Consider the following 26,957-nt stretch of genomic DNA (forward strand, 5'->3'; position numbering starts at 1 on the left):
TTACAGGCATGAGCCACCATGCCTTGTCCAAAATCATGCTTTTATTCAGAAGGCAAGTCTGATTCCCAGTCTAGACTTCTTTCTATTCAAGTTTATAAGGCTCTTTCTATCCCTGATGTATAGGGTTAAAACCATTATTCATGATTAGGAACCAGAAGAAACAGAGGATGCACAAATATGGAAAGGTAGAAAAACATATGAGCAGGATGTAAAGTCACCATTGGTTAATACGCAAAACAAATGAAACAGGTGGAAAGCATCTTTGTAGAACTATTCCAAATACATAATTTTACTTGATTTTTTTTCCCCCTTGAAGTGGGGTCTCACCCTGTTGCCAAGGCTGGAGTGCAGTAACATGATCTCAGCTCACAGCAGCCTCTGCCTCCTGGGTTCAAGCGATTCTTCCACACCAGTCTCCTGAGTAGGTGTGATTGCAGATGTCCACTACTATGCCTGGCTAATTTTTGCATTCTTAGTAGAGACGGGGTTTCACCATGTTGGCCAGGCTGTTCTCGAACTCCTGATCTCAGGTGATCCAGCCTCCTTGGTCTCCCAAACTGCTGGGATTAAAGGCATGAGCCATCGCGCCTGGCCTGATTTTTTAATATCCAAACATTGAGCAATTAAGAACAGAGGCTGAGAAATATCTGAAATTAGCAAAAAGGGATCTGAAAAAAATGAAATATAGAGGCTCAGACCAATGTAAGACAACAACAGACAGGTCACAGAAACATTAGAAGAATAAGAAGGAGAAAAAGTTTTACACGTTAGAGATTTTTCATTCCAGTGTATATTGATAAAAATTTTATTTTTTCTTTTTTTGTAGAAATGGGGTCTCACTATATTGTCCAGGCTGGTCTTGAACTCCTGGGCTCAAACAATCCTCCTGCCTCAGCTTCCCAAAGTGCTGGGATTACAGGCGTGAGCCACTGCACCTGGATGCTAAAAAAAATTTTGTGACTCCTTAGATATAAACAATTTAAAATCTATTTCAGAACATTTGCAACTTCAGAACATAGAGATATCTTCTGTGGGAGATATGTACTTTGTTTTATCTAATTTTATTAGATAAATAGTGGGGTAGGGTAATGTATGCCTCTATCTTATTGGAAAATATGGGTTAAATCATTCTCTAATCATTTTATTAACATTTTAAGATCTAAAGAATAAAACAAAGCCCTCCAGATATTATTGATTATAATCTTGACAGGGTTTACCCACCGCCTGAGAATTTCAATCATAATATAGACTTATTTCAGAATGGGACCTAAATCAGTGTTCACCTGTCTGGCAGTTCCACAAACTCAAATGTAGTCTGACTTACCCTCTTCCTAAGTTTCATTCCTTTTCCTGAGTACATAGAAATACTGCATTTCTCAGCATCTCTTGCAGCTAGATTGAGACATGTGACTAGTTCTGGCCAATGAACTTTAGTATAAGTGACATGAGTCACTTTGGGCCAAAGGATAAAGGAACAGTGTTAAGTTTTCTACGTATTCTCTCTTCTGATGTTCTGCTTTATTATGGAAGCACCTATATCAAGATCAGAGAGCCACAGATGGAAAGAGCCTGGGTCCCTGAGCCAGTATTTAAAGGGAGCTGTCCTGGAGAGATGGAAGCATCTGCTTTGCATGAAGAAGAAATATTTCTCTTCACACGAAGCTACTGAGATTTCTGGATTTGTTTATTACTGCAGCCTCGCCTAGCCTATTCTGACTAAGAGCTTTTCCTTCCAAGCTGGGCATCACAGTCAATATTATTCTTCATTGAAAATATACAGCTCCACATTTTGAACAACTCATTGTTTTACTAAGAATGTAGAAATGTTTATTATTCCACATTTTTTAGTCCTTGTACTTCTTTCTATACTGTCATCTCTAACACTAGTCCCAATAAATCACAATTATTTGGGGGCTAGGGAATGTTCAATGAATGTATATATATCTTGTCTTGAAGCCTGAGTTATTTCCTCTGCCTAAAATATTCTTTCCCTAGATATCTGCTTGGTTAACTCCCTTACCATCTTTAACTCTTTGTTTACATCTCAACTTCTCAATGAAATCTATACTGACTATCATGGTTAATACTACCACCTGCACTACACACACAGACACACCCACACACCCACACACACCCATCCCCCCCACACACACACATTTCACATCCCTCTTACACTGTATTTCATTTTTTCCACAGTAAGTTTTACCTTCTTATGTGTTACATAATTTACTTGTTTATTCCAGACATTGTCTGTCTCATATCCATCTCTGTCCTGATTGTAAATTCCATTAAGGGTAAAAATTCAAATGTTTTGTTGATTGCCGTAAGAGTGTCTAGCAGCTAGTAGGCATTCAATAAATATTTATAGAGTGAAAAAACATTTAGAGCAAGATCCGGTGTTGGGCACTATGAGAGCTACAAAGATCCACAAAATGCCATTTTGTACTTGGTATGGATGAACTTAAAATCTAGCAAGAGAAATAATGAAATACAGACATCGCTATAATGTTACATATGAAATGTGGCATGTTCAGGGGATGGTAAGATTATTTATATGGGAAATGTGGTATGTGCAGGAGACAGTAAGATTATTTACATATGAAATATGGCATGTTCAGGGGATGGTAAGATTATTTACATATGAAATGTGGCATGTTCAGAAGATGGTAAGATTATTTATGTGGGAAACATGTTCGCGATATGTTAAGATTATTTACATGGGAAACATGTTCAGGATATGTTAAGATTATTTACATATGAAATGTGGCATGTTCAGGAGATGGTAAGATTATTTACATGGGAAACGTATGTTCAGGATATGTTAACATTGTTTACATATGAAATGTGGCATGCTCAGGAGATGGTAAGGTTTACATGGGAAATGTGTTCAGGATATGTTAAGATTATTTACATATGAAATGTGGCATGTTCAGGAGATAAGATTATTTACCTGAGAAATGTGGCATATGCAGTAGATGGCAAGATTCTTTCTAGCTTCATCTCTCTGTGTGTGTGTGTGTGTGTGTGTGTGTGTGTGTGTGTGTGCATGCCGAGTATTTGTTTATATCCTATAATGTTTTAGGAGCAGTTTCCCTCCTAAATTTGTCCTGCTCTCTCATACCTTGTAAATTTATAGATTCACGCTGCAGTTAAATGGTGCGGTTGTCCCATAACCCCCAAGATTAACAAAATAGGAGTAGTCCCAGACGGTGGAGAGTGTGTGTGGAACTAACAGACCCATGAAACTCAGGGCTGAGTCTGCTCTCCAAGTCTCCTCCCGGGTGTTTCTCATTACATCCCAACGTGTCTGCCTTATGGGGACCCTGGGGAGAAGTTCATGGAAGGCATAAGTGTCTGGAATAGTTTTGTATCTGCCAAACGATTGGTCTGTTTTTGTCATACAGAGAGTACGAATTGCATAATTAATCAGGTTTTTCTTTTCAAATAGTCCATTCAAAAGCTTAGAGCCAAATGTGTGGTTCATCACTTGTGAAGGCATGGTCTTTTCTGGCTTGTATTTTATACTGTTTTCCTCATTCCTAGCTCCATTTTCTGTCTCTACCCTTGTTTTGCTTTTTTCCTTGCCACCTTTGTTTAAAGTGTGTTCATTTATTTATTTTATATCCCTTTAAGCTACTTCAAATCCTTTATGAAAGAAGTTAGGGAAAAATGTAAAGAGAGCAGTTCTTAAATATCTCTTTTGGGTGCATTACTCTACTGGATCTATGGAAAGGAAGAAGAAGAAGAGAGGCAAGGAAAAAAGAAAAATAAATGAAAAGAAAAAGATGGCACAGTCCCTGCCCTCAAGAAACTTGGGGAGTGATGGCCCAGAGCTCTCCACGGCTACATTACTCATTGATTTCTCCCCTCTCTGAACTCTAACAGCACTTAGAGTCAATAACACCCAATTTAGCACTTGATGATATACTGCCTGGTACTGTCTGCTTATTGTTTTATGTGGCTAAGTGTTGCCTTTTGGGCAGGGACCTTGTGTTAACTTCTCCTGTCTTCCCATAGTGAATAGTGCAGTTGCTCAGTGGATTGATTGATCAAGAAGCCATCCTTACCAGGAGGAGGATCTATGCCCCTTGGAAGACAGAGACTGCTGCGGAGACATTCTTAGACCCACTAGTCAGACAATGACGTTGACTGCCTAATCCGTCCTTGCTGGGTTGCTGGGGTCTCTGAAGAAATGGATGCTATGTATAGCTCTGTATGTCAGGTTTGTGTCTAAATGTGTTACTGTAAGGGGAACTGAAATGGTTTAATAATTATTATTGCATTCAGCGGAGATTTGCTGTTTGCTTGCTTACCCTGTGCCGGACACTGTGTTATGCTTTTGTAATAGGTCAGTACACAAAACAAAGACCCCTGCACTGATGGTGTTTACGTGCAGGCAGCATGGGAATGCAGGAGTCAGATGTTAAGCATGAGATATAAAATAGGTAAATTATATAGCATGTTAGAAAGAGGTAAGAGTTATAGAAAAATTTAAAAAGGTAGACATGAGAATCGGAGATTGAAAGTGCTACATGTAGACAGGGCATTGCAATTGCAAATACAGAACAGCTGTAGGTGCTATGACCTGTAGCCAGATTCTGGAAATACTTTTTGAAGCTGGAAGATACAGTATTTCCCGGGTTTGGATGGAAGATGTGAGAGAATGGAGTCCAGGATGACTCCAAGGTCTTTGGCCTGAATAAATGAAAGGACAGAATTGATGTTTCCAGAGCTGAAGAAGACTCTGGGAGGTACAGATGTGGAAGCGAAAATAAGGGGTTAATTTCGGACATGCTAATTTTTACACATCTGTAGACATCCACGTGAAGACTGGATATACTAGTGTGCTAGTGGAATACTAGTTGGAAAGAAGTCCGGAATGGGAATGTAAACTTGGAATCTATTGGAATATAGATGTTATTTAAAGCCCTAAGACTGTAGATCACACATGATGAGAGCTGGTAGAGAGGTGAAGAGGACCAAGGATGGAACTCTGACCTTCTGTCAGGAACAGGTATAGGTAAAGGGAAAGGATCGGCAAGGGAGCCTGAGAAGGGTGGCCAGTGGAGCAGAAAGAAATTCAGGAGAGGGTGATATCCTGAAAACCAAGTAAAGAAAATGTATGAATGAGAAGGGTGTTATCAACCGGGTCGGAGTTCACTGTAGGGTCAATTTAGAGGACAGAGAATTGATTTAATAATGCTGAAGTTGTTGGTGACTTTGATATGAACAGTTTCAGTGGATTGGTGTGGCCAAAGGATTTACTGGAGTGAGTTTAGGAGAGAATGCTAAAAGGGGAATTGAAAACAGTGAATGAGGGTAACTCTTGCAAGGATTTTGCTGCAAAGAGGAGCAAAGAAATAGATTAGTCACTGGGAGGGAAGTGAGAATCATAAGAAGCTGTTTTTGTTTTTTTTTAAGATGAGAGAAATAGCAATATAGGGGTATTTTGTATGCTGATGAAACTGTTCTAGTAGAAAATGAAAAAAAAATTGATGATGCAAGGGAGGATAAAGAAGGGCCATATTGCTAAAGTAATGTCCTTGGATATGCAAGAGGGAAATGGGAAGGAGTGCAGAGAGGCTGGCTTGAGGTGGGGCAGAGATCTTGGTAGGAGGCAGGAAGACAGTATGTGGAGACAGATGCATGCTGCTGGTGAGTAGAATGTTGTGGTATGAGAACCACCATTTTTTATTACATAAATAGAATGTGCTAAGCACTTAATATCAAAAATCCCAATGAGGTGGTAATAATCCTCCGTATTTTACCTATAAGGAAACTGAGGCTAAGAGAATGAAAATAACTTGCCCCAGGTCACACCATGGCTGGCAACTGGTAAATGCTAGAATCCAAGCCCACATTTTTCCTACTCCAGAACCCATAATAGTGACCATTGCTCTCTGTGGCTTCTGTGGGGGATGAGCCTGTGGTCCCTTAGGCTGGGGTCTCTGGGAGAATAACTGGGTATGTCATCAAAGATCCTGCAGATTCCTGCAAGGGTCACAAGTGAAACGGGACTTAGAAGGGCTAGAGTCAGGACAATTTGTCACCTTTTCCCTCTTTCTGTCTAAATGCCGGATTCCAAGTAGCTCCAAAAGAGAAGTCCAAAGGAAAAGCCTCCCTCAAGGATGTCATTAGCATTTAATGTTACCCTCCGATAGTCGAAGAGATAGGGACATGGTCTAGAACCAACTAAGAAGATCTGAGAAGGAGATAGGAGATGAGGAGGGAGGTCTGACACAGATCCTCCAAGACTAAGCTCTGTGCCATCTGCACGTAGACCTAAGTTTAGTACAGGAACTGAGTCCAGTCTGTTCTATCCTCTATATCTCCTCCTGTAGAAGATAAGAGTCAGAAGATGCATGAAATAGAGACCACTTAGTCCGATTTCCCACCCAGGGGAGAGTGCTCTCAGGAATGACTCTGCCAGACTCCTGTTAAACACCTCCATTGATGGGGATCTCACTGCCTTATTGGACAATTGGCTCTATTATTAGGCAGCTACAATCGTTAGGGTTTTTCCTAAAACATTGCTGAAACCTGCTTTTTTTTTTTTACCCCCCACCCCCACCCCACTAACTGGCTGTAGTGATGTGGTCACACCTGCTGTGAAAGTCAGGCTTTTGAACTTTCTGAGTGATTCATCCTAAGTAGCTTCTGTGGAGGCGAGCAGAATACTTTCTACTAGCTTATAAGCTCATGTGGTAGTAAGAAAGAACAGACAACGGCCGAGGGGGTCTCTGCTTTACAGAACTCTTGGCTGTAATGCTTTTGACCTTCTGAGTAGGCAGAGGAAGACTAGATTTGGTGTAAGCTCTGTTTCTACCCCAGTGTCCTATAACTTGGACACCTCGGTTTCCTTCATCCGCATGGGCCTGCTCTGCCTTGATTCTCCTAGCAATGCTTGTCGGGAAGATGGTGGGTCAAGAGGCTCCCTTACTGCCCCCTCTCTTCCCACCAGACTTCTCTGATTTACCTTGAGTACTCCTTGCTTGTAATGCCCCGTCCTTGGGGGAACCCTGATTTTCTCACTTATCAAAGTGACACATAGCTTGAAAGAGAAGTTGTCAACACTGAAATGCCATCTTTCTTGCAGAAAGAAGATCTGTGAGGTGCCAGGGGCAATGGTGGTGAATGGTCTGGACCTGGCATGTGTTATTCCTGCCTTGTCACAGAGTAGACAAGAAAAAGCCATTGTATAGATAGAGCTCCCCAAAAGTGCACTACCACTCTGGGCCCCAGGTATCCCCAGAAAGACCCATTGCTGCACTGAGGTAAAAAAAAAAAAATTGGAGCATATATTCTCCCCCCTTTTCTTCCTGGAATCTCTAAATTGTTTCTACCCATTATAATTTTTTTCTCCCTTGGAACAGCTCAATGAATAAGCCATGAATTAACACAACATAATGTTCAAGCCATGTCCATTTTGGGCAGGAAGTTCTGCCTTCGAAGGGGACACCAGGCCAGGGGAGAAATTCAAATGCTCTGCCCGGCTGGTTGCTCCCTTGCCTCTCCCACAGCCATGCAGCGGACGTTACAGCCCAGAAGCCAACACTGACAGGGAGAGCTATAGGTAGCTGGGCTGCCGGAGGCGAAAGGATGTTCCACCTGAGTTTGCAAAGTAGAGGACAGGGTAACATGCACGGTCATGAAAATGTGGAAGGAACATTTCCATTTAAGCCTATTCTGTGCTACCTTAGTGAAGACATTTCTAGGCTGACAAACCCTTCTGTGCCTCTGAAAAGACCTTGGTATTTAGTATTCACTCTTGACCCCACCACACAATATGGAGCGGCCACTGATGGTGCCTGGCGCCATGCTTTTGGTGCTTCTTACTGGGTGATGAATCACAGGGAAGAAACTAAAACATGTCCTGAACAAGTGCTGTAGCCCAGGTACCGTGCTAAATACTTTCACATATGCTAGTACGTTTAATCCTCCTCCTTGTGAAAAGCAAGATATTACTAAATCTCCAAGATAAGGCAATCAAAGTTTAGAAATGTTGTATAACGTACTTAGTAAAGGGCTGAGCTTTGGTTGATTTAAGGTTTATGATTTAAGGTTGTTGAGTCCTAGATTAAAATATAAAGTGTTTCCCCTACATATGTCAAATTTTGTGATAAATTCTAGAGAAGTATCTTGATTCTTCTCCGGATTTTGATTGTATGTTGCACTGTTTGCAATAAGTGGGTTAATGGGGATTTGGTACCTATAATTTGTTTTAGGAGTTATAGGATGTTTTCTGTGGAGTCAGTACTATCTTTTGGAGGGTGTGTCATGGAGAAGGTGTCAATAAATCCTAGCCTGGAGGCAAAGTGGACTTAAACTTTGCTTTCAACTCAGTTGAATGGGAATGTATTAGGCAGACATTGTGGTCTAGTCATCTATGATGGGAGACCAAAGTACAGACATAATCTCTTTCATTAAGCAATTTACAAATTGCTTGAAAGGACATAGGATTCAGCTCTATGGATACACAGAGCAATGCAGGTAAGTTATAACAAAGGCTCAAGTGAGTCCTGGAGACAAAGCTATAGGATGTCAGAGGAGTGAGTGATGAATCAGCTGTGGTATTCAGGAAACATTTGATGCAAGAGGGAAGCTTGAGGTGAGATTGAAAATGCATAGAATTGCTCTTGGGAAGAAAGAAGTAGAGATTTTCTAAATGAGAGGAGGCGGAACTACTTAAACGTGGAGGTAAGAATGCTACTAGTGTGTTGAGGGGATGAGGAGAAGCCCATTTTTGCTGGAACCACGCAGGAAACAGTTGAAGATATGATAGAAAAGGCAATGAGACCTTGAATGCTAACTAGAGTGTAAACCTTAGTCCAATAGCTATGCAAAGCCACAGCAGGTTCTTGAGCAAAGAAAGCCTGTAAGAAAAGGAGTTTTCAGAAACTGAATCTACAAATGGCAAGCAGAGGAAGCAGTGGAGCAACACTAAGACAAAGGAGATCATTTAGGAAGGCATTGGTACGATTTAGGAGTGAAGTCATGAGCACTTAACCAAGGTGAAGGTGGGGGAAAAAAAAAGGGATGGGCAAGGCCCAACTCAGGAAATATTAACAGCAGGCCCAGGGACTTTCTATGGAGGGAAGGGAGAGGGAAGTATCAAGGGAGATATCATGGATTAAGCTTGGATAGAGTCAAAGTTATTCTCACTTGGGACCAGGCTCCATGTGAAGGGATGTCTTGTTTGGGAGGTCCAGAAGCCTTGGGCTGAAGCCTTACCTCTGTTTTAGTTTTAGCCAAGTCACCTTCCCACCTACAGGCTTCATGTTCTTTCTATGTAAGGCAAAGACAGTTGGCAAAATGCACTTCGGAAAAGTCTCTTCCGGCATCTTCATATAGAATTTTGTGTGACAAAGGCCTGAGAAATACGCATCTCTCTGATCCCTTCTTATCCCCATGCCTAGCATGGGTTAATCTCCAAAAGGACAGATGCTCCAGCGACCTGACTTCCATGTGCAAGAGGCACTGTGCTCCATTCTGCACCACCATGGACTGACTGAGCATTTATGTTGCAGATGTTGAAGTTAACTAATATTCAGAGGGCAAGACTGAGCTGGGGTGTGCCAAGCCTCATTAGCTTTGTGGTTGGGTCACGGTGCCCGCCCATGAGGATGTTAAATGGCAGCATTGTCAGGATGAGACAATGTAACTGCCTCACTGCATTAACAACCCATCAATCCCTACAGCCACACTGCACAGCCCCTTTCCCCCAGCTGCAGCCTCCTTGGTGAGACGGTGGATGAAGGCTGCAGCTGGCTGTGCACGAGGGATGCTCATCTGTCCTGCTCATCACAGATATGGTACAGAATGAGGGATGCTGAGACCCTGGGCCTCACCCCATGATAGGATATGGCAGTGGCCATGTCATAAACATAAATAAGCATACAATGAAAGTGACCCCAGGTGGAACCTAACTTCTGCAGCCCTAAGAAGCTTCTTTTGTCATCTCAAGGGATACAGTGACTGTAGGGAAGCAAAGAGCAGAGCGGGTCTCAAATGCAGATGGACTTGCGAAGATTTCAAGGCAACAATAAATGTCTGACCTGCCCAAACGTAAATCCTCTCTGTTCTTAAGTGGACCTAAAATTCCCACTAGCACACGTCCATTGCTCTGAGAAATTGCATTTTTGGTCACTAGGTGACAAGTGGCGTCTTTTCAAGTTCCTCCAGGTGGGATAACACATTAAGTCTTTTAAATTATCCTATATACATATTTTTTTCTGGTCTGCTATTAGTTAATAATGTCATTTAACATCCACATTACCCTTTGCATATACATAAGTTTTAATATTAAAACAGTCCTAAGAAATATTAACATGAGTCTCAAATTTTAAAAAAGAACAGATCAAATTTACTAAATGCCTTATTTCCTCCAACAAAGTACTCTTTGCACATGTTAAAGAGTCATAAATTAGATGTCTTACAATTGTTATATATATATTACATATATAATATAGGTTCTCTCCCATTTAAAAAACAAGTGGCTATTAAATAGATAGCCACATCAAATTGAGGAAATCCAGTGTTAGCTGGCTAGTCCACTGGCAATACCCCAAGATATGGACTTTGGCTAGTTCAGTGTTGATGGGATGGATCAAAAGACAGACTCAAACTGTGGAGTGCTATGAAGAGGAGGTATCATTGTACTGGGGACCAGAGTGGGTGACCCTGGGCAAACAGTCTGAAGGCTCTTGGCTGCCTGAGAGTGGGGATTGAGAATGGAAAAGGAGGTCTGAGGTTGCTGACAGTGTTGCATGTTTTTGAGGTTGAGGCCTTGAACTGTATACTTACTTTGTACAGTATTTGATCTGTCCTCTCTATGATGCCAAGCCCCTATCATCTATGCAGTAGTGTCTTTTTCTGAATCCATGGCACAACAGCTTGTATCAACATGTCTCAAACATGTTTGACCATCATGCACTTAGAAAAATGGACTTAACTGATGAGCATCAACAAGAGCTGAATATAATGTGTATATTTTGTTGATATTTCGCTTCTGTGACACAGCTATTGTGAGGTACTCTAGCATGGAGGTTTAGAGTATGAGCTCTGGAGGCAGATGGATGCTCTGGGATTGAATCCTGATTCTATCACAGTCTGTATGATTCCGCACAAGTCATTTAACCTTTATGTTTCAGTTCTTCCTGTCCCTGCTCTAGCCAAAATTTAGCTGACTTTTATCAAACGTAGATCTTTATCCTTATTACCCTTGTATCTCAGAGTTGGGAGGTACGAAGAGTATTCTCTTGGCCACCCATTGCCCCTTCTCCCTTCCTTTTGTAAAAGCCTATAGCTTTTAAGGCTCAGACCAGATCAGCCTACCTGTTTCTCCCCCTTCTCCTAATAATCATTTGAGGAGCCTCTTGCCATGTGTCCCTATGCATTACGACTCGGTGCTGATTCGCTGTCTTCTTCTTTTCAACTCCAGTTCTCATCCTAGGCAAAGTCAACATCCTTATGGACCCCACATTAAAGTCCTGGCTTCCTGGTTCCTTGAATTTCTCATATTCAGTGACCTTCTTTACTTCAGCTGAGCCATTCACTCCATGATGAGATGCTAAACCACATCATCCACAGAAACAACTCCACCTCCAAAATAATGAACTTCTGTGGTTGTACTAAAAGCTTCTATCCTTCTACCTCTGTTGTCCAAATACTTCCACTGCATGAATATGCTGACCTCAAAACTTTCAACTCATTGAATCCCATTTCCATCCATCAGTCACCCCCATCTTCTCTTCCCACTTTATCCATCTTTGCTTGCTTATTACATAACTTTAGTCAATCTATTTTAAAATAACTTCAAATCAGTTTTTGCTTACTTTTTTTCCATTTCACTTTACCTTGAAAAATCTTAATTCTGACAGAAACAACCCACTTTCTCTTCTCCACACCTGAGCAGCTGTGCATAGGAGAAAAACATCATAGAAGTAGGAAGATAGATAGATATGGCTATAAAATAATGAACACTGTCTTAGGTCAAGTTTCCTGGAAACTAATTCTGAGCTGGAGATTTGTGTGTAGGAGGATTATTGGAGAATGGTCTCCGGAATATCTCAAAGAGAGGGAGAAAGGCAGGAGTGAGCAGAGGGAGAATTTGACCTATGACACATTTGCAACAAAGGCTTTGGCCAACCTCATAAGAAGCTCTGGAACCAACATGGCTCTTCAGAGTTGTCCCTGATTAAGGATATGGGCCTCTGGGAAGGGGAGTAGTTACCTTGAACCCTTGGCTAAAAGTAATTCCTGGGAAGTGACTCATCTTGAAGCCACCAGCAGCCAACATTCACATGGCTGGGAGGTCCTGAGGCAGGGTCTTGGTGAAGCAGCATAGAACCCACTGCATTATAAACATTATAGTGCCTGGCTCTGTGTTCTTCCTGCAGTACCCCTATATGTGAACAGCTTCTCCAAGATTCTGGCTGTTCTCATTTTCTGAAAAACCTTATGCCCTCCTGACTTCCTACTTTATATCTATTTTTGATTTCCCTTTCCCTGAGCTAGCACCTCTGCTAGCCTGTGTGACTTACCTCGTGATGTGACTCATATGCTTATCCTTGAGGGGTCTGAGCTCCGGTCACCAAACTCCTCTTGGGCTATAGCTGCTACACATATACCAAGCTACTGTCAAAACTGGGTAGAACAGTGCCAATAAAAACTCCAGTGGATCACTGGAGAAACAAGTGTATTTCTCTCTGCCTGCGTTGTATAAAGAATAGCCCAAACTCCATCTGATTGTTAAGGGAAATTAACCTGCCAGGAGGGTGAGTGCTTTCTGTGCCTGCTGCTTTCTCTCTTTTTTTTTTTTTTTTTTTTTTTTGAGACGGAGTCCTGGTCTGTCACCCAGGCTGGAGTGCAGTGGCACAGTCTTGTCTCACTGCAACCTCTGCCTCCTGGGTTCAAGTGATTCTCCTACCTCAGCCTCCCAAGTAGCTGGAACTGCAGATGTGTGCCACCATGCCCAGCTATTTTTTTTTTTTAGTAGAGACAGAATTTCGCCTTGTTGGCCAGGGTGGTCTCAAACTCCTGACCTCAGACGATCTGCCTGCCTCAGCCTCCCAAAGTGCTGGGATTACAGGCATGAGCCAATGGGTCCAGCCAACAATAGCATAAGTTTTAATGACATTCTTGGTCTGTTCCCAGTGGAAAATTTACATTGGGAAATATAAGAGGTCACTAAGAATGATGTTAAAGAGGAGTGCCCCAACTGCGTTTCTTCAGTATCTGAATTTATTTCTATATAAATACATGTAGTATATGTATAATGGTCTTGAATTTAGGAAGTGTGGCAGTGTTTTGCATCCTAGAAGAGAAGCTCTGCATTCTTTCAGAGAATCATATCGAAACTGGCACCTCACCTGTACCCTCAAAAGACCATCCCATTGCTCCATCAGGCTGTTCTTTTCTTAGGCGTCATTGCATGTAATAAGATGAGTGAACTCATGGTCATGTGCTCCATCTCCCCTCCCTTGCCGTAAAGTCGGTTTCCTGGTCTAATGTGATGTTGTGCAGGATCCCATGTGGCTGGATTAAACACTGATGAAGCCTTTAGATAGTGTGCTGGCTGAGGCCTGTGGGTAGGGAAGGTAAGCCCATACCTGGAATATGTGTTTCTTTATCAAAATGAACCTCTGCTGCTTCTGGGGTGGAAGAAGTTCCATGTAACCCATTTGCCATCAAACGTCAGATTGGTCTCCTCTAGGGATGTTGCTGTATGGGAGACATAGCGTTTGTCTCTGCTGGTAGGTTGGACATTTGACAGCGTTAAGAGCTAGAGCAGCCGTGATAAGCAGGAGCTCATGCCCCTGAGTCCGTGCATCATATCCATTGCTGCCACTGTGGCCACTCCGTTTCATAAACCCACTGTGCAAGTCAAGATTCAGTTATTGGAGCCTGGCTGGTGTCAGCTGGCTGAGTTGCTCTCTTTTAAATGCTTATTTAGTCCTCTTCTGGGGTGGATGCTCTCTGGAGGATATTAACATATGAAGTAAGGATCTTCACACTTTGGGCCAGTCCCATAGGTCAATCCATTTGCCTCTTCTCCGTTCTTTCTTGTCCCAATCTTCTAATCTGTTTTCTTACAGGCCCCGATGAACTGGCGAAGACACTTATCACTTCCAAGGAGACCATATAGAACCTTACTTCAGGCCACTTCTACTTCCACTCAATGTGGACAACCAGATGTCTCACCTTCTGGTAGGGCTTCTCTTCATTGCTCTTTGAGGATCACCCCTGAGCGGGGCTATAGTGCAGCGAAAGTTCACTTTCAGTTTCTGCTCACACATCAAATGAACCCATCCATGCCCATGTTGAATCTCTTTCTCCTGTATCGGGTAGTTATTGTCCAGAGGTGAGTTGAAAGAGAGATGCCAGTGTAACTGTGGTACAAACAGAACGGTCTGGGCCACCTGCTGATGTGGCTTATTTAAACCCTTGGGGTCTACTTGTGCCTGGCCCTGGGGTTACTTTCTCTGAACACTGGGTCATTGCTGAGCCTGCCTGGATATATTAGTTGGTGGATCTGGTAGAACTCAGTTTATGAAGGGCTATTCTGGCTGCATAGCCACTTGATGTCTTCTGGTCAGATGTTCAGTTTCTATTGTGCCGTTTAGCTGCTAGTAGTCATTTTTTGAATGGTATATTAGTCTCTCCTGTACACGGCATGGCCCTGCTACAGAATCCTAGTGGTCTACATTTTGATTCTCCTATTAGGATTTGCTGTAACCTCCACATGGTATATTTTCCCTTCACAGATATCCCTAATACCATAGAGTCTGCCAGGTCTATGGCACAAGCATTAAGGCTCCTTGCATACCTGACCGACCTGTTGAAGTACCCTTTCCTGCTCTGGGCCCCATTCAAACCTGGTGCCTTCCGTTTTAGCCGTGCAGTGGATTGGCACAGTATTCTCAAGTGTGACATATGCTTCCTTTAGCATCAGAAGAAATGTATTAAGCACTGTGCTTCCTTTTTATTGCTGGGATATGGGAGAAGCCATAATTTGCACTTTATCTTGGAGGAAATGTCCTAGCATGCCCCAGGCACTTGGACCCCTAACATTTTCACTAATGTTACAAGTCCCTTAATCTTCCTAACTCTCTGCAGGTCAGGCTGCTTCTACCTGGCTGCCACATTGACTTTGTCAATCATTATGACATTGCATACACCTTGCTTTGGATGGTTAAATGCCACCACCTGGCTTCTGTTATTTCATGACTCTGTCATCTCTGTTATTACTAGGGAATTTAGTACTAGAACAGCCTCTCCTCTTATAAACTCTAGCCTACAGAGGACAGCCACCACTGAATTTTTCAAGAATTTTGGTAATACTATTAGTCAGTTCCAGACTGCCATAACAAAATACCACAGACTGGGTGGCTTAAACAACAGACATTTATTTTCTCATAGTTTTGGAGGTTGAAAGTCCAAGGTCAAGACTCTTGCCAGTTTAGTTTCTGGTGAGGGCTGTCTTCCTGGCTTGTGGATACCTGCCTTCTCACTGTGTGTTTACATGGCAGGAAGGGACAGAGAGGGACAGACAGAGATAATGGGCTGTCTTGCATTTTTTTCTCCTATAAAGACAATAATCCTATGGGATTAAGGCCCCCTTCTTATGACCTCATTTAACCTCAATTATGTACTAAAGACCCTGGCTCCAAATACAGTCACACTGGGGGTTATGGCTTCAACATGTGAATTTTGGAGGGATACAGTTTAGTCCATAGTATCGCCTCACCCATGCATTCCTCATCGCTTTGATGAATGAAGTGTCGTTCAGGTTGTCCCATAGAACATGGTCAACTGATCAGGTTTTCTGGCTCTGTGCAGTATGTGCATTCCAGCATGGCAACTTACCTGAGCTTTAATACCTGTTCTTCCATCATCTGCTACTACAATTTTGGCATTTCTACTTCATTTGGCAGAGCCATCCCTTTTTCCCAGCTTCCAAGAGATACCCTTTTAGCATATTAGCACCCTTTCTCACAGTACTTGCCAGAGTATTTATTCTGTGTCCTGGAACGGTGTTCCCATACCAGTAAACTCTCACTTATCCAGCCTTGTGCCCTGCCACCCTTGACCCAACACCCTCAGGAGTCGGTCTAGTGCTTGCTCTCTCATCTCTTGCTGCTGCACAGGAGCTACAGCCCATAGTCCCTGGCATATGTCCCTCTCCCTTGGTAGACCCAGCACTTCTCCAGTTGATGTTACACTAACTATGGATCTTGTATCAAACAGAATACAAGTTAGGGTAGCATTTCATACAGAGGGTAGTATGCATGTTTTTCAAATAAGATGCCTTTGCAACACTTTTAAGCAATAGGAGAGGGAGCATCAGCTTCTAAGAAGGAGGATGGGGCACCTCCATAGAGAGTTTGTGGACATCTGGGCTTTCAAGGTCCTTGAATTTATCAACATAGATGTCCCCATCTCGATAGTCCTGTTCCCTCCTTCTCAGTCACAGCCCTCACCTTGGTGGAGCAGACTTGCTCAAGTTGAGAATTCAAATTCCTCTAAGGCTTTGCTCCCCTTGTAACTCAGCTTTTGGCCTGACCCTCAGTTTTTCTTGCCTCCTGCTGCAAGAGAGGGGGTTCTTGTTCTGTGCTGCTAAGGAGACCCTCTGACTTTCACGCTTAGCTTTAACTTCATGAATAATCCCCCTCAGCCTTTATTGTCTTTCTCTAATGCATCAGTAGCACTCAGCAATGGCATTCAATTCCATAAATTTGAAACTTACTATTTACCGATACTTCTCAAATATTTGAAATATCTCACCTGCCCATACTTGCCCTTCCACTGGTATTTCATAAACATTCTAACAACCGTGCCAATACAGCATGCCAGGGACTAACAGGACTCCAGTGATAAAGCACTCACTTACAGCTTACTCTACAGTGGGAGTGATACTGCTCCAAAATCCCATATAAAAATCTGCTTCTTGATACCAACTGTCTTAGGTCAGGTTCTCTGAAAACAGACTTTGGAGATTTGTGTGGAGGAGGTTTATTAGGTACACCATCAGGAGCCACACCTGTAAGGAACTGAGGGGTGCCTGATTGGGCTGAAAGAAGGGGTTGGACTGCAGTGCATCTGCAGCAAAACCTCAGCCAACCCCACAGGGAGTGTGGAGATGAGATGCCCCTGTGGAGTTGTCCCAAATTAATTTTAATGTAGTAATTATCCATCAGCCTCTCGATTTCTGCTTTTTGCGCCTTTAGAATGATAGTGAAGAAATTATTCCAAACCCAAGGAAACAGATTTATTTTCTAATATTGTCTTTTATTTGTTTATATATTTACTTCTTTCAGATCCTGACGGGCAAAATCACCTTACACTTCACGATTATTCTTCTTTCATTCCGCAGGTTGCTGTTGTGATCTTTGGGGAATCCTGGATTGTCGATAATTGTCAGGAGACCAGAAGGCCAGTGTCAGGTCCATTTTTAGCAAGGGAGTAAGAAATAAAATGAAATTCCAAAATGAATTACAAGAAGAGATAGTTTGAGAATATCCAGAAAAAGAAGCAGAGAATCCTAAGACCTAGAATTCTCTAAGAGCATGCCATATCAGACTTGTCTGTTTTGTTTCTTAGGTATTAGATTAGTAGATTAGGAAAGTGTGTTTCTGATTTTCATCCTGAAAAAAAATCATACCATATTACACCATATCTTAAGATGTATTCAGAAAGGATCAAAGGACTCTTAGGCAGATAACTTTGTGAAGGATCTAAAAATCTGAACTGATGATGAACTGGAGAGAAGTTTCTAGTGAACTTCTCCAGGGTTTGACTTCAGCTGGATGCTAGTTAAAGTTTTAATGAATGACTTTTATAAAGACAGAAGTCAGAGTCATCAAATTTGTGGATGACAAGAATTTGGGACTGTTAGCAAATACTCTAGATGACAGAATCAGGTGCCCCCAAGTTCTTCACAAGCTGAAAGAATGAAATGAATCCAAAACGATGAAATTTAACCAAGGAGAATACAACATTCTGTATTGGGTTTTAAGAAAAACTCACAATTACAGAATAAGATCATTATAAAGTAGAAGCAGTACTTGTGAAGGAATATATACCTTTCTTCCTGGGATTTAGTTGGGAGTAAATTGGTGGTGGCCACCCAGAGCAAATAGACTCTTGGCAACATGAATAAAACTGCAATGTCTAAAGTGGAAGAGATGGTCATTTTGCTATATCCTGAGTAAGTGAAATCACATAAGAAGAAATGTATTCTAGACCCCACACTTGACCAGACCAAATTTAGAGGAGAGGAACTAGAACAATGAAGGGCCATAAAACTTTGCATATTGGTAATTGTTTTGGAAGTTGATGGTATCTAGCTTGGAGAAGACAAAGCTGAGAGGAATACATGGTCCCTGGCTGCAAATATTTGAAAGAATGCCATCAGAGGAAAGGTCTTGCTTGTTCTTTCTTTGCAAGCATTAGAAATGGGACCATAAGTAGAGACCTACAGAGAGATAGATTTAGGTTCAACATAAGGAAGAATCTCTATTCGGATTTAACTTTTTGAGTGCCCTCCATGGCGTGAGCTGTCCGAGGAGGTATGAGTTCCTGGTAACTTGAGACAGCAGAGCATAGACCAGTTGATGACATCATGTGTGTGTTTAGGGAGAGATTCAAAATCTATCATTTGGACATTGAACTGGATGAGGATTGAGGTTACTTTCAGCCCTCAGATTCTGTTTTACTGAACTGAAAGCTAGTATTTCTGTTGATTTTAGGCAGGTCATTATTAAAATATGGTCTTGTGCTCAGGGCACAGCAAAGCTAGAATGAAGGATGCCCTTTTAAAGAAGAGCCCTTTTGAAAGATTGTGACCTGTTCATATGTCATGCCCATGTCTATAAATATTTCTGAGATGCAAGCAACAGAACAGAATACTCCACCTCAACTCCTCCCCTCCTCACCTCCTCCCCTCTTTATCTTCTCTGAGATGCTGAAATCTGTTCTTATGTCTTTAATTAAAAGCCAAGTACACAAGACTAAAAATACAAGATTCAAACTTATTTCCTCCAAGAAATAAGGTTGTCCATGGTTAATAACAACTCCTATTTGTTAAATACTATATGCCAAGCACTATGCTAAGCACTTGATTATTTTTAGTCATTTAGTCTTCAAAACAATCCTATTACTGGATATTGCCATTATTGTTGTCCATTTCCAGATGGGGAAACCAAGGCTTGGAGAGTTAGTAGTCATAGCAAGTGGCAGAGATGAAACTCAAACCCAAGTTGTCAGTCTAGTAATAAAATAATGCACACTCTTAAACACTGTACGTCGCTGCCTCTCCGTGGCAAAGAGACGATTCTAGTTGCATGTGAGAACTCAGATGGCAGTGGCGTCCATCGTGCTTTCTGGAACAGCTGAGCTGACCTAAGTTTGGAGCAGGGCACAACTGGAGAATATGGTGCATTTCAGACAAGTAAAGGAGCAATTGCTTAGTGCTGACAACATTTTTGGACTACCAACAGCCACAGTCTGCTTGCATAAATGGAGTCTTATTTCAATTGGCTCATTTGCTCAGAATAACAAGTACATATGCCAATGTGGATAAAAACAGAAAGGCCAGAGAGAGAGAGGATGGAAAGGGCATTTTACTGGTGTCTCAAGGAAACACACACACACACACACACACACACACACACACACACACACAGTCTTACTCTCTTACTATGTTTTTTTCTCATCTCAAAGGTAATATTTCCTCATTGTAAAACAAATTAGAAAATATAAAAAGCACAAGGAAGAAGATATCATTTGCAATCATCATACTGCCCAGATGCCTGGTTGACCACTGAGAACATTTAGGCTCATATACTCTTAGTCACGTAGGAATAAATCCACACATGTGTTTTAATAAAAATGCAAGCATTCCCCGCACACTGTTTTGTAGCCTCTTTTCCTCTCTGAGTACATTGTTGTGAACATTTTTCCACCTCATTAAATTTTCTTCTACCCTATCATTTTAAATGGCTACAAAGCATTCCACTATATGGATATGCCATAATTGGAACCTTATTTTTCACAAATAAATAAATAAATCATGGGGAAGTTCTCCTGCAGGTCAAGCATAAATGCTGCAAGAGGTTGTGGAGCCATGCTGAGGCCAGGATGGGAGGAAAGGAGGAGCACAGGGAGTGGAAACGTTGGTTGGACTTTTGATTTGAGGATCTACCAGGGGCTTTAAGAAATGGGAGCTGGTGAGAGACATTTAAAAGAGAAAAACTGCCCAAGAGAGAAGGAGGGAGGGGAGGTGATAGACTGGATAAGGTTGCTGAGATGAGTTACATGGTTTAGCTCTGACCCCATCCAAATCTCTTCTTGAATTGTAGCTCCCATAATTCCCACATGTTGTGGGAGGGACCCAGCAGGGGATAATTGAATCATGAGGGTGGTTTCCTCCGTACTCTTCTCCTGGTATTGAATAAGTCTCACAAGATTTGATGATTTTATAAGGGGAAGCCTCTTTCACTTAGTTCTCATCTCTCTTGCAGCTGCCATGTAAGAGGTACCTTTCGCCTTCCACCATGATTGTGAGGCCTCCCCAGCCACGTGGAACTGTGAGTCCATTAAACCTCTTTTTCTTTATAAATTATGTGATCTTTCATATGTCTTGATCAGCAGTGTGAAAACGGACTAATGCAGTGAGAGAAGATACAGGTTTCAGAGACTCTTCTGGGGAGAGAAAGGCTGTTTAGGGAGGGGAACGAGAATCTTGGTCTGAATAAAGAACAGAATAGGGTCTAGAGAGGACCGTGACCAAGAGAGAGAAGTTGGAAGGCACAACTCTGTGTCTATTCTACTGTGTAAAATCCTATGCCCACATTGGCCCCACAGACACTGTGATGGGGTCCCCTGGCCCTTGGAAGGCCTGGACTGTGGCTACAATCCCTATGGGCTAATTATGCAAGAGAAGAGCTACAGGGAATAGGGAAGGATGTGACTCTGTGGTTGTATCTCCCTGGGAGATTCCCCAGCGGTGCCCCTCAGCCAGCGGCAAGGAGGAGGAGAAGGGCGAGTTTGCTTCTTAGACCACAGAGTGCCTGGGAGCCACTGGATGGCCTTCCTTCTCCCTGCCTATACTTCACTACAGCATAGGCACCACACCATTGTATTGTTCTCTACACACAGGGCTCGGGGCTCGGGGTCTGTAGGTGAAAATGCATGTTTATGGGAGTCCCACCAGGTGGAGCAGACTCATTTCTCTTATGGCCACGCCTCTTAGGCCTCAGCAAGAGGAACCCAATGCCGAGGGTCCTATGAGTGACCCAGAAAGGAAGCCGGAGGCTATGGCAGCCAGCAAATGGAATAGGGAGGTGCAGCGGGATGGGATCAAAAGTACCTCCTTTTGATCTCTGTCTTTCCAAAGACAATCTGACCCCATGCCAGCCAGCCCTTTTACATAGGATTGAGGGGAGCACATGCCTAGCCTTTTCAGATTGGATGAGGGGAGGATCTTTGGAAATCTTCTGTGATTCTTTTTATGTTGCTGAGGAAGCCTCAGGATTGTGTGAAGTCAAAACACCACATGCTCTGTGACCTTGAGCCGTTGGATCTTAACTTCCTTATTGACAAATAGAAGGGTAATAAAAAAATCTATGTCATACATGTGGGGATTAAATGCCTGAATGCCACCTTTCTGAAGAAGAGGTCAATTCAATACCTACTTTTCCCTGGGAGGGTGGTCTGTGAAGGAAGGGTCTCAAGCATCTGACTGGTAGTTTTCTAGACAAATTCCCCCTTTTCTGGGTCCTGGACCTCAGCGCTGGGTCCTGGACCTCAGAACCGTGCTGTCAATTGAACTCAGATCCACTCGTTTACATTAACAAAAGCCTCAAGAGGCATATGTTGGAATGGTATTATGAGATGGACTGTATGTAAGTTGCTATGGGCTGTCCAGTCTATTCTTTCTCTGCAAGCAAGCCATATGGGTCCAAAGCTTATCAGAGCAATGTTTGAGGATCATAGAATTAGAACCGGAGAAAAGAATTCTGTGACTCCAATGGCAACTGGCTTTGTCAGACTGAAGCATGAATCTTTATGGCAGGTGCCTGCCTGTCAGATGAACACACTCACAGCAGCCTGGAGGGGAAGGCTTGGAAGAGGACTTTCTCCTAGGAAGGCACAATACGATTGATTAGGGTTCTGCTTGCCAAATTACAATTTCACTCCAATATTCTCTCTCTGAGTTTGCTCCCAAATCACCTTGACTGGAGTTCTGGGTATTTATAAATCCTCAAGTCACCCAATTACAGATAATCTCTGCATTGACTTTTTCAGTTGCCAAATCACTTTCATTGTGTGTAGGTTTTGCTAGGTTTAGCTAGCAGGGGAAGATGGCATTCGCCATCACTGAATTCTTGGGGTTCTCCCTATCTCATGATTACCTTCCTGTAGACTACAAATGTAGAAGTAGAGCCGAACAACCAAGGGTTATTGTTACTGAAACATTGGGGTGTGTCATCATTTTGTGTTGTTAATAACAAGTCAGACCTCAGATTTCAGCTTCCAGACTGGGGACTCTCTCTCCTGGGTATAAGGACAGTAAACTAATTAGAGAAGTGCAGGGAACACTTGCCTGACTATCAGTGTCCAATATTCTCTGTCTCGATTTTGTTTGGTCTCACATAGGCCTCTTATGAAGCTGATATCTTGATATCTGTTAACTGCCCATTGCTTTTAGCATTAATGTGGTCGGTTTATTCCAACTGAGGAACTGTCTTCTCAGTTGGTACAGAACATCAGTCAGTGAATTGTATAAATATTTATTTGATGCCTACTCATTAACCAGATAAACACAGAAGGCCATAGACCAGAAGTCATGATTTTTGAAGAGAAAATCCCTGAGTGTTTGGTTAGCAGACATTGCAAGTGACAGTAGGCCACAGAGTCTTTTTAGGGAGCTGTGGGGCAAGCTCCTAGGTTGCCAGGGGGCCTCCTCTTTTCCTCTCTACTGAGTAGTCTTCTTGCCTCTGATAACAGATTATCACCAGCAAAATCTCAAAGGCAAACTCTCTTTGAGTCAGTTCTCATGGTTTGGAGGCAGCTTAGGTTGGGCATTGACGACAAGGCCCGGTAGCAGGTCTTGCCATTGCTCCTGGCCCCATTTATTGTCCTCTGTGCCTGCCCTGGCCCAGTGGCAGCTGTCTGAAGACTTCCAGGAGGTGATGTGTTGGCTCCTCCCTCTCCAGTCCTGGCAAGGAACTGTGATCCTCTTCTCTAGTCCTTCCCATGGGGGGAAGGACCCCTTGGGGGGTCCATGTTTCATGACTCAGTGTTTTCTCTGAACTGGGAGGCTCTTGGGGCCCAGTCTGTTTGGAAGAATCTCCCTGCATCCAGTCCTGAACTTTCCATTGCCACTTCCTTCCTAGTGCTTCTGCCTGGACACTTAACAAAACCAGGGCATCTATTTTCACTGAATAGTGTCCAGCGGAGGGTGTGGAGTGGGAGAGCTCGGTGCTGTTTGTTTCTATCACACACATTAAAATCGATGGTGTTTGCTCATCTGGCGGAATGACAACTCATTCCTCTGGACAGGTTGGCTTCACAATTGCTCATTCAAGGGGAAATCTGATAAGAAACGATAGTCTGGTCTTTGGGAGCATTAAACCGTTGTATTCTAATTTAAACTTCAGGCGCACTGACTGTCTGCTTGTCTTCTCCTTTATTTTTTTGTTTCATTTTTTTTTCATTATTGATTTTTCAATTCTTGCTTTTTTAAAAAAGAAAAAAAAATCCTCAAAACCAAATGGCCAGATGAAAAAATTCAGTAAGGTCATCACAGACTGTCTGCAAAAACAAGGTCCCATCCACTCAGCCCAGGCAATATTCAGATGGCAGGAAAGAAAGGATCCTCACACATTTCCCAAGGCTCTTGTGAAGAAAGAGAAAAGGAGGGTCAGACCCATCCATACCCCCGTGGCAATACTGCTGTTGACCTATGGGGCGGTCTTGGGCAAGGCCAGTCTTTTGGCTGCGGGAGAAAGGCTGCATCTATTCTGAAGCATGAGTTGCCAGGATGCACAGATCAGGAAAACCATGTGGAATAATAATAGTAACGTTAAACACAATCCTTATGTTGGATAAAGTGCTACAGTTTTCCATGTTCTTTCAATGCATTACCTTATTTAGAATCACAGAATTACAGATTATTGTGCAGGAAAGAATGATAGAAAACAGCTAGTTCAAACCATGCTTTTTAAAGAGGAGGAAATTGAAGCCAGGAGACATGAAGTGGCTTGCTAAAAGACACACTCCCATAGTAGTTCCATGAAGCAGCAGGACAGACAGGCTTATTCTGTGCTTTTTCATACCTACTGTGTGCCAGCCACTCTGTTAGGCTCTGGATATAGTGATGAACAAGGAGGGTGAGATACTGTCACAGAGCTTAGAGGTTGGTGGATGAGACTGACAGAGAAACAATTACACCACATGGTGATGGTTATGATGGGATGTGATGAGACCCCCTAAGAAGGGCACCTAACCAAGACTGGGTGCGACCAGGGAAGTTTCCTAGAGAAAGTGACTTCTGCAGAGGACCAGGATACGAAGAGCTAGAGTTAGCCAAGTGAAGGATGGGGCTGGAGGCTGGTATGTGTAACTAGCCATGGAAAATTAGAGTGATCAAATGAGTTCCTCCCCAGGGTTATCTTTTGAGGGATAAAGAAGAGTCTAATCCCAAGTGCCTCTCTCAGCACAGTGACCAAAAGGGACAAGGATGGTGTGGTCACTGTGGGGCATCTTCAACATTGTCACAGCAGCTGTGGGAAGGACATAGAGCAGTGATCATGAAGAGGAAACTGAGTCACAGAGGAGGCTCAGTTATGTACTCAAAGTCAGGCAGTTGAATGGCAATAGAATTAAAGAGAGGTTGCTCTATTTTAGGGACTCATGGGCAAATAGAGGTACAAATGAGCTCTGTGGAATCTGGGTCGGAAGAAAAATGTTGGGCAAGAAAAATGTCAAGTTCTGGGTTTTGTCCTGAGCATTAAGCAATTGAGACCTCGGTACCATTTACAAAGTGCAGAAGAGGAGAACTAGGACTTCACAGAATGTGGAATTCTAGAGTTGAAAAGAGCAGCCTTTGTGACCTGGAAGGAGCTGTATGTGAGTTCAATATAGGCTCCAAAGTCTGTTTTTGAACACACAGAAAGGCTGAAGTTATCCTGGGAGGCATTGTGAAACCTTTAAAATAAAAGAAAATTTAAATAGAATCAATTTAAATCAATTTTACTTTTAAAAATTTAAAAATTCATGTGCAGTACTTTTAAGAAATGGGAAGAATGCAAAAATGAGCCATCTGCAGCTTCCCAGAGAGACGACGAAACCCTGTTGTTCCTTGAACAGGGTAGGGATGAGGTGGAGTCTAGACTGGCAGGTAAGAGAGAACTTTTGTTGGTCTGCAGGAGGTGTGGGGTGCCCACCCTTCCCTCACCCTCATCTGCAGAAGCTTGGGAACATGGGCTGTCCAGGATCCATGCTTCCAGAGTGTAGTCTTTGCCCTGGGAAGTCAGAAAAGGAGAACCAAGGAGAATGGCATGTATCACTGGGCCTGTCTCCTAATGATGGGTTCTTTCCTCTTTGTTTTCATGTCATTTGATATTTTTAAAAAGGAATGTTTAGAGCATGTTAGGATGTATTCTCTTACTTGTCATCACAGCAAAGTGGAAAAAGCTGAAGTTTGCATCCTAGTTCTACCCTTGATTTACTGCCTGGTGAGCATCCTACTTAACTATTCTAAGTTTTGGTTTAGTTGTTACTTAAGTAGGGAAAATGCCTACTTCATAGCATTGCTGTGAAACTTCAATGAGTTAAGAGCTGCAAAGTGCCTAATTTGGCATGTGGCACATCCTAGGTGTTTGGTACATGATGAGTATGATGTTTATTCACCTTGTCCCTGATCTCATGATTTTAATACAGAAAGTAGGATGACTGTGTTTCTACAGACAAAAACACTGTACTCCAAAGAGGTTCAGTGCCTCATACTGCTACTGTGATGAGAGCTGGGATTCGAAAAAAAAAAAAAAAAAAAAAAAAACGTCTTCTGACACTCAGTCCAGGAGCTTTTCAGCTCCACAGGCTTACAATAATAAATGGTTTTAGTGGCTCTAGAAATCCTTTCTGATTTCCCTTGGAAGCGGTCATGTAGGCATTTACTGGCACTTAGCTTTATTCTAAATTTTGGTCCCAAAATTGTTTTTTTAAGATAACATCAAGAGCTATTTCTGGATGCTAGGGAAAGAGGTTATTTTTCAGACAATCTCTCCAAGCAAACACCACCATGGCTCTCGCAGGAAGTCTGCAGTGTGTGCGTGCAGCTAACAGGGGTGAGTGGCATTAGCTTGTGGTAATCAGGAGATAGAACACCAAACCAAGGCACAGACTACACCCAGACTCTGTGTCATCATAGTCCAGGGTGGCCGAGGGCGACTGAGCTTCCAGCCTTGGAAAGAGAGAAGGGTAGCCAGGTAGGAAATTCTTGTAAGTGTGAATGATTGTCTGCATTATCTTGAAATAGGAAGCTCAGCTCCTTCAGAAGCCCCCAATGATGGGTCTTTAGACAGAAGCAGCTGAAGCATCTATAATATCCAGCTTACCTATCCAAGAAAGGGTGGTATAAGGGACACTGAACTGAGCTCCTAGGAAAACTGGGAAAGTCTAGGAAAATTGGAACTGTTTGACAAACTGGGACAAGAAGCTTAACCTGTTTTATGTAAAATATGCTTAATTGTACCTGCTCTGCCAACCTCAGAAGGTCATTGTAAGAATGAACAGGCAGGTAAAAAGTCGTTTGCAAACTGCAAATATTATGTAGAGCCCTGTAGAGTATGGAGGTGGGGGTATGGCACAGATTGATGCCTAAAGGAAGCCAAAGTAAAGAATCAAGTAGTTGAACAAGGAGAAACATAAACCAGATCTTTAGGGCTTTA

General features: G+C 42.6%; 1 long non-coding RNA gene across 2 annotated transcripts in view; it reads left to right on the plus strand.

Moving 5' to 3' along the window:
* Nucleotides 1-26,957, plus strand: part of LOC105482106 (uncharacterized) — a 180,882-nt gene that overhangs the window by 48,088 nt on the left and 105,837 nt on the right. For both annotated transcript variants that reach the window (XR_011607169.1, XR_987389.2), the window contains exons 2-3: nucleotides 4,018-4,222; nucleotides 20,523-20,588. This is a non-coding gene — a long non-coding RNA (uncharacterized lncRNA). The remainder of the gene's footprint in view (nucleotides 1-4,017; nucleotides 4,223-20,522; nucleotides 20,589-26,957) is intronic.

The sequence above is a fragment of the Macaca nemestrina genome, chromosome 8 (assembly GCF_043159975.1).
Source record: "Macaca nemestrina isolate mMacNem1 chromosome 8, mMacNem.hap1, whole genome shotgun sequence".
NCBI lineage: Eukaryota > Metazoa > Chordata > Mammalia > Primates > Cercopithecidae > Macaca > Macaca nemestrina.